The sequence below is a fragment of the Tachyglossus aculeatus genome, chromosome 27 (genome assembly GCF_015852505.1).
Source record: "Tachyglossus aculeatus isolate mTacAcu1 chromosome 27, mTacAcu1.pri, whole genome shotgun sequence".
Classification (NCBI taxonomy): Eukaryota; Metazoa; Chordata; class Mammalia; order Monotremata; family Tachyglossidae; genus Tachyglossus; species Tachyglossus aculeatus.
The window spans coordinates 6,605,061-6,616,069 of NC_052092.1; the positions used below are offsets into that span (position 1 = coordinate 6,605,061).

Consider the following 11,009-nt stretch of genomic DNA (forward strand, 5'->3'; position numbering starts at 1 on the left):
CTGTATTACTGAACTAATTCATTCTAATTAATTTTCTGCATTAGGTTTCAGATAGCATGGTGACCCAGAACTTGGTGGTGACTTGGCTGTTCCTAACCAATGGTCCGCCCCCCACCCCCAGATAAGTAATGTAAATGTTGTGTTTTCTCTTATTTTTTCCTTCTTCTGTATCCACTATTGATTATGGTAAGGATTTTTCTGCCCTTTTCTCTTCTGAAGCTCACTTCTGCAACTTGTTCCCCCACACCTCTAACTCTCTCTTATATTGATACAGGGACCAACTGTTTCTTAAGGTATCAGTACAGTATAGGGGATAGAACATAGGCCTGAGAAGGACATGGGTTCTAATCTCAGTTCTATTATTGGTATACTGTGTGATCTTGGGTAAGTTACTTCACTTCTTTGCTCCTCAAGGATCTCATATGTAAAGCAGCAATGGGGTTCGTGAGCTCCATAATGGGCAAGTACTGCATCTAACATCATTTGCTTGTTTCTACCCCAGGTCTTAATAAATATCTTCTAGGCAGTCGATCACCTTTTCTCTTCTGCCTTTCCTCTCTTTTCTCCTGTACTCCAATTCACACCAGGCACTCTATTTTTCCAATGCTAACCTTCTTACTGTATCTCTATCCTATTCTCTTCTTCAGTAATTCAGCTGGCTAAAACCCAGACCTCATACTCCATTCCACCACTTAAAAATCTATTTTTTTTTACTACAGTGCAATCCCCTTTGCCACTTTAAACATTTTCCCCAATACCCACTACTTTTGTCAATTTTGAAAGCCCTCTTACCCATTTTCCATCATTCCTCTGCCTGCCCCAACCTGAGACCGGGAAAGAAGTCCCACACCCCCAATCCTTGGCTGTGCACAGGTTGGGTGTGGGGGTGACTAAAGGCAGCCTCTGACTAGGTGGTATTATTCCCACAGAGGCTGCCTGATGAGGACCATCCATCTGCCACTTGGATTGAGGTTGATTTTTGAGACCTGACCTGCCCTGTCATAGAGGTGGAGTTGTGGGCTTCAAAAGGAAGGGTTTGGGAGGGTTTTCTTTTTTTTGCGTATGTGTGGAGGGGGTTAGGATTAACTGGGTTGGGGGACAGAGTGGTGAGCCAAAGGAGGCCACTGCAGACAACAGAAGTTGCTTCTGGAGAAGGGGACTGAGGCTCTGTACAGGGAACTGGCTGTTTGATTTGACTGTGAGTCTGAGAAGGCCCGGAGCCCTTTATAGACGGGTCCGATCTTTGCTTACTCAGTCTTGTCCCCAGAGTCACTTTGTACATTCTCAGTCTCCCTTGAGGAATTTCTTCTGTGTTTAGCAGTTCTTTCTGGGGGAAAAGAGGTGAGAGGTACTTCTAGGAGAGAGGCAGGGAAGGTCAGTGTCTACTTGACTGTCTAGTAAGAAATACCTATCACAAGACAAATTTGAGGTAAAGTGAATGAGTTACATAGAGACTGGAGAGCTGAATGCCGGCATTTGTACTATAAACTCATTTTTTCCAACATACAGAAGTGTGGTGTATCTTTAGAGCCAAGAATATCAGCCCTACAGGTCTGAAACTTTCTTAGGGGTGAGGAATCTTTGGCAGGGAGAGAGGGATCCAGTGCAGGGGTAGAGGAGGGCATAGTCAACAATTCTCATTGGATCTGCTGTACACATCTGTAGTGCCCACAGAAATGACTTTTCTATATCTGTAAGGGGTTACTTACAAGGGAGTGAGGGGTCAGTGTCAAGATGAGGTAGAAGGGTGTGTGTGTGTGTGTGTGTGTGTGTGTGTGTGTGTGTGTGTCCCCACCCCATTCTTCTCTGAAGCCCTATAGCCTCTACTATGAGTTGGGGTAGGGAGCATAGAAAGCAGAAATGGTCCTGGGTATTGCAGGCTTTCTCTCAGCCTCATTTATTCAGCAGTTGCCCTGGAGACCTCCCGTTTTCTGTGTGGAGACCTTAACTAGCCTAGGGGTTGGGGAAGGAAGAGTGGAGAATCCAGGGTGCCTGTGGGTGGTATCTCACGCATCTTCATCGATAGGTTGATTTGGGGGGTGGAGGAATGCATCCTTCAGAAAAAATTTTACTGTTTGCACTTTCTCATTTCCTTCTCAGCCTCCAGGAGCACCAACAGCTCTTCTACTTCCCAGGTTTCATGCCACAGAGGGAAGCTGGTGTGAATTGGGCATTAGGACCATGTTCTAACAGGTGAGAAGGAATTCAACTTTGCTCTGCCTCGCTCAGCAACAATGGTTCCCCCTCCCTCATTGACTTTCCTATTGCCTTCATCGTGGGTTCCAGACTTAACTCTGCCCTGAAATCCCTAGTTTTCCTTACTTCCTCCTTGTCACTGAGGTGACTATATCAGCACTTACTACAGTGCTTTGCACTTGGCAAGTGTGTAATAAAGATTACTACTATCCTATCCAGGAATCTGATACCTGAAGCCACTGGATTTTTTTCCCTTCCCCAAATATTCCACATCAATCCTCATTGTTCTCAGCTGTAACATTTGCCTCAGATTAGTCTCTTCAAGCCTTTGATTACATTTGCTTCATTCACATCCTCTCTTCTTCCCTTCCTGATGACCAGTTCCAAGCTCTCCTGCTGTGCCAAACTTTAATAGTTTCTTCACTGCTTTCTAACATGCCCACAGTTTCTTCAACTTACCCCCCGCCCCCCCCCAATTAAAATAAATGCTTTCCACCCCAGGTTAACACTATCTTCCTACAAGTCCCATAGCCTTAACTTCTGGCACAGGCCAGGTTGGGATGATTGGAGGCAGATATTTAATAGGTCTTATTGTCTTGACAGTGGCTGTCCAATGTATTTCCCACCTTTTGAGGACTATCCCTCTGCTATTTGGACCATCATGTTAAATCTCAGACCTGCCCTGCTGTTGATGGAGCCATGGGCTGCACTGCTACATCAAAGGGAAGGCTTCCTTTCTGTGTGTGTGTGTGTGTGTGTGTGTGTGTGTGTGTGTCAGGATTAATTGGGCTGGGAGAGAGCTGTGAGCAATAGGAGGCCACTGTGGACACTGAAGCTGCTTCTGGAAATGGGTGCTGGGGATCTGTGCAGGGCACTGGTTCTCTTTGACTCGACTGTGAATCTGAGAAGAGCCAGGGCCCTTTAATTCTATAGATGGATCTGTTCTCTGGGTGTTCAAAGTCCTGTCTCCAGAGTCACTCTGTACATCCTCTGTCTCCCATGAAGGGACTCTTCTGTGCTGAACAGTTGCTTCAGGGAAGGTTGTGGTTGCCTTTATCCTGTTTTGAGAAACCGAATTATGGGGACTTGAGATTGTCAGTGGTGAGATGCAGAATGAGGTGTTGTGAGTAAACTGGAGAGGTGAAAATGCAGGCATTGCCCTAGAAAGTGACTTTGCAATACCCAGAAGTTAGGGGTATTTGAATTCAGGAATACCAGGCCTACAAGTCTGAGACTTGGGATTTCTGGGGGAGAGAGGGGTCCAGTGGAAGAGTGGAGTCAAACATAATCAACAGTCCCTCTCATTGGAACTGCCTTGCCCATCTGTGACTACCACAGAAGGGACCTTTCCATATCTGAAGGGCTGCTGCCCTTGGTGTGGGAGGCAAATTTGTGTGTGTGTGTGTGTGTGTGTGTGTCATGCATGTGCACCTCTGTCTTGGGTACTGTAGCTCTTCTCACATCCCTGTTGAGCCATCTTCCCCTTCATATCCAAGTCTCCCCTGCCCTGGGTGTGTGGAGGTGGAGGGGCGAAGCCCATGTTTCTGTGGATGTCCTCTAATACCTTTTGAACAATAAGTTGGTGTAGCAGAGGAATGTCTCAAACCGCATTGTGTGCATTTCTTTACAATTTTGTTTTTTTTTTCTTTTTCAGCCCCCAGAAGCACCATTAGACCACATCCATTCCTGCTTTGATGCCACAGCATGCTGTTCAGTGAAATCCAAGCACTAGGACTACCCTGACCACTTCAGAGGTGAGAAGGAATTCAATCTTGCTTTCTCCCCTGCTCAGCAACGATGGTTCATCTCCTTCATGGACTCTCATTCCATTTCTATTGCCTTTACCCTCTGGTGTAGAATTAAATCCCTACTCCTTGTCATTGAAGTAACTGCCAGTGCTTAGTATAGTGGTCTGCACTGAGGAAGTATTGAATAAATACTGTTACCACTACCAAAGACTCCGGTGACAGCTGAAGCCACTGGCTTTGCCCTGTCCCAAACCTTCCTCACCTACGGTGCCTCATACTCACTTTTTTTTTCTAGCTTTCACAGATGCCTGAATTCTAAATCAGTCCCCTCAAATGGATTACCCTTGCTACACCCATCCTAAACCATTGAATCCACTCTCCCATCCCTGATCACCTTTAACTGCTCCCTGTGTTGAATTAATTCCTTCCTCACTGTTTTCAAACATGCCCTCAGTTTCCCCAATCTTAAAAAAATAAAACTGGACTTCCACCCCAGCTTTACATTGTTTCCCTAGGAATCCTCGGTCTCAAAGCCTGGCAGTGCAAAGGTGGGGCTGGGTTGATGGAGGGGAATTTTTTTTTTAAACTTATTCCCTACAGCAGATGTTGCACACTTCCCAGCCTCAAGGACCATCTCTCTGCTGTTTAGACCATCAGGAGAAATCTGACCTGTCCTACCACCAAGATGGTGGCTTGATGTACTACTACCTACAAGAGAAGGGTGTGTGTGTGTGTGTGTTGGGGGGAGAGAGAGATGAGGAAGAAGAGACCACTGGACACCAGACGATGCTTCTGGAAATGGGGACTGGGGCTCTGTGCAGGGAACTGATTTTGTTTTGACTTGACTGTGGGTCTGAGAAGACCCGGGGCCCTTAATTCTATAGATGGATCTAATCCCTGGGTGCTCACAGTCCTCTCTCCAGAGTCACTCTGTGCATCTTTACACTCCCACGAAGGGACTCTTTGCTGTTGATGGTCACTTCTGGGGAAGAGAGGTGGGAGATGCTTTGTCAAGGAAGAAGCGGGGAAGTTTAGTTCACTGTAACCTCTTCTGAGAAACTGAACTGTGGTAAGTTTTTTTTTTTTTTTTTGGGGGGTGGTGGTGAGATGGATGTCAGTGACAGACTGAATGAGGTTCAGTGAGTTGCATAGAGGGTGGAGAGCTGAAAATGCAGGCATTATAGTAATAGCTGACTTTGAACTATATAGAAGCTTGGGTTATCTTTGCAGTCAGGAATAATAGCCTTCCTGGTCTGATGTTTTGGGCTGGAGGCTGTGCAGAATTAGGCATCACTGGGATGGGGAGGTCCACTGAAAGAGAGCCTAGGGGACAGGCATCTCTTTGGACCTGGCTTGGCACAGCTCTAGGTCCCACAGAAGACACTCTTTTATCTAACTGTAAGGAACTGTTCCCAGGGGAGTGGGAGGTCAGTATCAAGACTGTGTGTGTGTGTGTGTCCCCACTCCTTTCCTCTGTGGAGTCTTCTAGCTTCCTATGTGGGCTTTGGTAGGGAGTATAGAAAGCAGATAGGGATCTGGGCACTGCAGGCCTTCTCATACTCCTGTTTAGTCGCCAGTTGCCTCGGAGGCCTCTTGTCCTTTGCATCCAGGCCTTCCCTAGCCCGGGTGTGTCGATCAAGTGAGAAGAACTGAGAAGCCAGGGTGTCTGTGGCTGATCTTTTTGCCAAATGGGTTGATGTCAGGGTGGTGGAGGAATATCTCATCTGGAGAAACTGCGATTTTTTTTGCATTCACCCCACAATTTTCAGCCCTCAGGAGCACCATCAGATCTCCACATCTACCCTGATGCCACAGAGCACTGCTGGGAGGGAATGAGGGCCTTTGGGCCATCTTGAAGATCTTAACAGCTGAGAAGGAATTTAACTTTGCTCTCTGCCCTGCTCAGAAACAGCAGTTCTCCTCCAACCTCGACTCCCATGCCTATTGCCTTTACTCTTTGCTAGACTTAACTCTGTCCTTTAAATCCCCAGTTTTCCCTACTCCTGTCTTACAGGAGGTGCCAGTGCTTAATATAGGGCTGTGCACATGAGAAGTGTTAAGTACTCTTACTACTACCAAAAAGTTCAGTGGCTCCTGGACTTGTACTGTCCCCAAACCTTCCTCACCTCCTCTACATCATCTTAAGTGTTCTTTTCTCTCACATCTGCCTGAGTTCCAAATACTCAATGCCTAGAAATGCACACGTTGGGGTGGGCTGACTGAGAGAGATTTACTCACTATTACTCTACAGCAGGTGCTGAATGCATTACTTGGCTTCAAGGACCATACCTGTGTCATTTTGGATCATCAGATCAAACTTCAGACCTGTCTTGCCACTGTGATGGAGCTGTAGGCTGTACTGTCACTTCAAAGGGAAGGTGTCTTGGTTTTTATTTATTTATTTTTTTGTGGGTGTGTGTAAAGGCCTAAAGTTAACAGGGCTGGGGGAGAGAGCAGTGAGAAAGAGGAAGCCACCGTGGATACAGAAAGTGCTTCTGGAAATGAGGGCTGGGGCTCTGTGCAGGGAACTGGTTCTGTTTGACTCGACTGTGGGTCTGAGGAGGCTCGGGGCCCTCAATTCTATAGACGGGTCTAATCTCTGGGTGCTCACAGTCCCATCTCCAGAGTCACTCTGTACATCCTCTGTCGCTCATGAAGGGACTCTTCTGTGTATGACAGTCGCTTCTGGGGAGGGGAGGTGGGTTTTGTGAGGAAAGGCAGGGAAGTTGGTCTACTTGATCATCTGAGAAACTGAATTAAGGGGACTTTGGTATGAGATGGATGTTGGTGAGAGAATGAGGTTCAGCGTTTAAGTTGTATAGAGGGTGAAGAGCTGAAAATGCAAGCATTGTATGAGTAACTGACTTTGCACTCTGCCGAAAGGTGGGGTATCTTTGGCCTCAGGAACGCCAGCCCTAATAACCTGACATTTGGGGAATGGAACAAGGGGTCCAGTGACAGAGTAGGTCCGAGCACAGCAAACAGGTGTCACACGGGAACCGCCTCGGCGCATCCGTAGTTCCCGCAGAAGACGCTTAACCGTGTCTGTGAGGAGTTGCTCCCGGGGGAGTGGGATGGCGCTGTCAAGGCTAGGGGTGTGTATGTCCTCTCCCCGTTCTTCTCTGGATTTCTGTAGCTTCCTAGCTGGGTTTTGGTAGGGAGTATAGAGCAGATAGTCCTGGGTACTGCAGGCCTTCTCACACCCCTGTTCAGCCACCAGTTGCCTTGGAGACCGCTTGTACTCTGTGTCCAGACCTTCCCTGGGCTGGGAGTATGGTGATCCAGTGGCAGGGGGAGGGATGAGTAGAGAAGCCAGGGTGTCTGTGGCCATCCTCTTGAGCATTTTGCAAAGTGGGTTGATTTTGAGGGTGGTGGAGGAATGTCTCCTTTACAAAAACTGCATTGTTTGCCTATTTTCGGCCCCTCAGGGGCACCATCAGATCATCTCCGCTGGTGTCCTTATGCTGCAGAGTGCTGTTGTAGGGGGATTCTGGGCACTAGGACCATCTCCATGCTCTCATAGCAGGTAAGAAATTCAACTTTTCTCTCTCCCCTGCTCGAAAACAATTGTTCCCTTCCATCGTGAACATCCATGCCCATTGCCTCGACTCTTCTAGACTTAACTCCTGCTCTATAATCAGTGTTCCATACTCCCTCTTTGTTATTGAGGTGATAGTGTTTATTGAACCATTCAGCACAAAGCACTATTACTATCAGCAGAGTCCAGTGACACCTGAAGCCACTGGATTTGCCCTGTCCCCCAACTTTACTCACTTTTTATACTTCCTCCTCAGTCTTTTCAGCTGTCCCACCTGCCTAGGTTCCAAATCTTCCATGTCTGGCAGTGCAAAGGTTGGGGTGGGGTGATCAAAGGGTGAGATTTACTCACTATTACTCTCCCTACAGCAAGTGCCCAGTGCATTTCCTGGACTCAAGGACTATGCCCTTGCCATTTCGCACCAATGGATGAAATCACAGCCCTGCCCTACCAGCTAGATGGACTTGTGGGCTGTACTGCCACCTCTGAGGGAAGGTTTTCTTTTTTTTGGGCGTGTGTGTAAAAGACAGAAAAGGATTAGCAGAATTGGGGAAGAGCAGTGAGCGAGAGGAGGCCACTGTGGACACAGAAGCAGCTTCTGGAAATGGGGGCTGGGGCTCTGTGCAGGGAACTGGTTCTGTTTGACTCGACTGTGGGTCAGAGTTGACCCAGGGCCCTTAATTCTGTAGAAGGGTCTAATCTATGCTCACAGTCCCATCTCCAGAGTCACTCTGTACATCCTCGGCCTCCCACGAAGGGACTCTTCTGTGTCGGATGGTCGCTCTGGGAGAAGACAGTGGTTTGTGAAGGTAGAGGCGGGAAAGGCCTTGGTCTCCTTTATTCTCTTCTGAAAAACTGAATTAGAGAGACTTGAGTGAGTGGGTTGTCAGGGGCGAGAGAGGGAGGTGCATTGAGGCTGGAGAGGTGGAAGTGCAAACATCTGTACCAAGAAATGAATTTTCCATATACAGAAATGTGGGTTATTTTTTTGGAGTCAGGAACAGTAGCCATACAGCCCTGACACTTGGAAGGGGGGAAGATAAGGATCTTTGTGGGAGAGAGGTGTACAGTGAAAGAGTAGCATGAACAGTCCTGTTATTGGAATTGCCTTGCATACTTGTAGTTCCCACAGAAAGGACTCTTCCATATTTGTAAGGGGTTGCTTCCAGGGGAGTGGGAGGTCGGTGTTAAGGAAGTAAGGTGTGTGTCCCTGTCCATCTTCAAAGCATTGTTCTCTGGAGTCCTTTAGCTACCTGCCTGAGTTAACAGGGAGCACAGAAAGCAGTTAAAGCCCCAGGTATTGCAGGCTTTCCCACATCCCTGTTCTGTCTGCGTTTGTCCCGAAACTCTCCTGTCCTTTGGGCCCAGGTCGTCTTTGGCCTGGGCTTGTGTAGATCCCGAGGAGAGAAGAATGGAGCAGTCAGGGTGCCTGTGGTGGCTCTCTAATGGTTTTTGAACAATAGGTTGATTTGGGGGGAGTGGAGGAATGTCACCTTTAGATGAACTGAATTGTTTGCATTTCCTCCCCCTTTCCTTTTCAGGCACTGGGAGCCCCATTGTCTATCTTCTCCACTCTTGCTGTCATGCTACAGGGTGCTGCTGTGGGGGAATCTGGGCCCTAGGACCACCTCAACCATCTCCCAGCAGGTGGGAAGGAATTGAACTTTGCTCTCTGCCCGGCTCAGTGACCGTGGCTCATCTCCCTCACTGACTCTAATACCTATCACCTTCACCCTCTGTTGTAGACTTCTGCCTTACTTCTATAGTTTTCAGTATTCCCTCTTTGTCACAGAGGCAACTGCCAGTGTTTTAGTACGGGGTTCTGCACTAGGAGTACTAGTACTGCACTAATTCTGCACTGAGAGCTCACCTCCTCCAGGAGGCCTTCCCAGACTGAGCCCCTTCCTTCCTCTCCCCCTCGCCCCCCTCTCTATCCCCCCCATCTTACCTCCTTCCCTTCCCCACAGCACCTGTATATATGTTTGTACATACTTATTACTCTATTTTACTTGTACATATCTATCCTATTTAGTATGTTTTGGTTTTGTTCTCTGTCTCCCCCTTTTAGACTGTGAGCCCCCTGTTGGGTAGGGACTGTCTCTATATGTTGCCAATTGGTACTTCCCAAGCACTTAGTACAGTGCTCTGCACTTAGTAAGCACTCAATAAATATGATTGATGATGAGTATTAAGGCTTTACTGCTAACCAAGACTCTGGTGATACCTGAAGCCAGTGGATCTGCCCAGTCCCCAAACCTTCCTCACCTACTTGACACTTCTCATTGTTCTTTGCTATGTCACCCGCCAGATTTTGAAATCTGACTGTTAGGTTTTTCCCCCTTGCTTCACACATCCTAAGCATTCACATTCACTTTCCTTCCCTTCCTGACTATCTTCAATTACTCCTGTGGTGAATTAATTCCTTCCTTAATGTATTTGAAGATGCTCACAGTTCCTTGATGTCTCATTTTATTTTTTTAAATGGTCCCTCACCCAAGTACTACCTCATTTTCCTACAAGTCATGCAGCTACAATGGCTGCACATGCGGGTGCGATGACCAAAGGGAGATTTTTTTTTTTTTTTTTTTTTTTTTTTTTTTTTTTTGCTATGACTCTCATCTACAGCAGACATCCAAATAATTCCTGGCCTCGAAGACCATTCCTCTGCCCCTGGGACCTTGGGCTTAAATTTTGGAGCTGCCTTGTCACTGAGATGGAGCCATGTACTGTACTGCTACCTCTAAGGGAAGGTATTTTTTTGGTTTACTGTGTGTGTGTGTGTGTGTGTGTGTGTGTGTGTGTGTGTGTGTGTGTGTGAGAATGGAGGGTGTTTAGGGTTAGCTGGGTTGGGGGAGAGGGGAAGAGGAGGCCACTGTCGACACAGAACCTCCTTCTGGAAATGGGGGCTGGGGCTCTGTGCAGGGAATTGGTTCTGGTTGACTCGACTGTGGGTCTGAGAAGACCCAGGGCCCTTAATTCTATAGATGGGTCTAATCTCTGGGTGCTCACAGTCCTGTCTCCAGAGTCACTCTGTATATCCTCAGTCTCCCATGAAGGGACTCTTCGGTGTCTGGCAGTCACTTCTGGGAAAGAGAGGAGAAAGGTGCTGTTTGAGGAGAGAGACAGGGAAGACCATGGTCTCCTTAACCCTTTTAAACTCAATTAAGGAGTCTTCGTTGTGAGAGATGTCTGTGGTGAGAGATTGAGGAAGCGAGAGTCGCAGAGAGGCCGGAGGGCTAAAAATGCGGGCACTGTACTAGAAATCGACTTTATGATATGCAGAAGTGTGGGGTATCTTTTGAAGTCAGAAATACCAGTCGTACAGGTCTGATACCTGGGGCAACATGGGGAGCGATCTCTAGGGGTAGAGGGGTCCAGTGCAAGAGCAGGGTAGAGCATAGCACACAGTCCTGGCATCGCAAATGCCTTACACATCTATAGTTTTCACAGAACAAACCTTTCTGTAGCTGTAAGGGGACATTCTCAGAGGAGGGGGAAGTTCGTGTTAAGACTAAGATGGTGTGTAT

General features: G+C 47.6%; 1 long non-coding RNA gene across 3 annotated transcripts; it reads left to right on the forward strand.

The window, feature by feature from the left end:
- Positions 1–2,110: 2,110 nt before the first annotated feature.
- Positions 2,111–6,393, forward strand: LOC119946637. 3 transcript variants are annotated; one of them, XR_005456435.1, is made up of 3 exons: positions 2,111–2,193; positions 3,851–3,950; positions 6,196–6,393. It is a non-coding gene; the product is annotated as an uncharacterized LOC119946637 (long non-coding RNA). The 3 variants fall into 3 exon arrangements; XR_005456436.1 differs by lacking the exon at positions 6,196–6,393 and adding an exon at positions 4,548–4,744; XR_005456437.1 differs by lacking the exon at positions 6,196–6,393 and adding an exon at positions 4,240–4,386.
- The last annotated feature ends 4,616 nt before the right edge of the window (positions 6,394–11,009 follow it).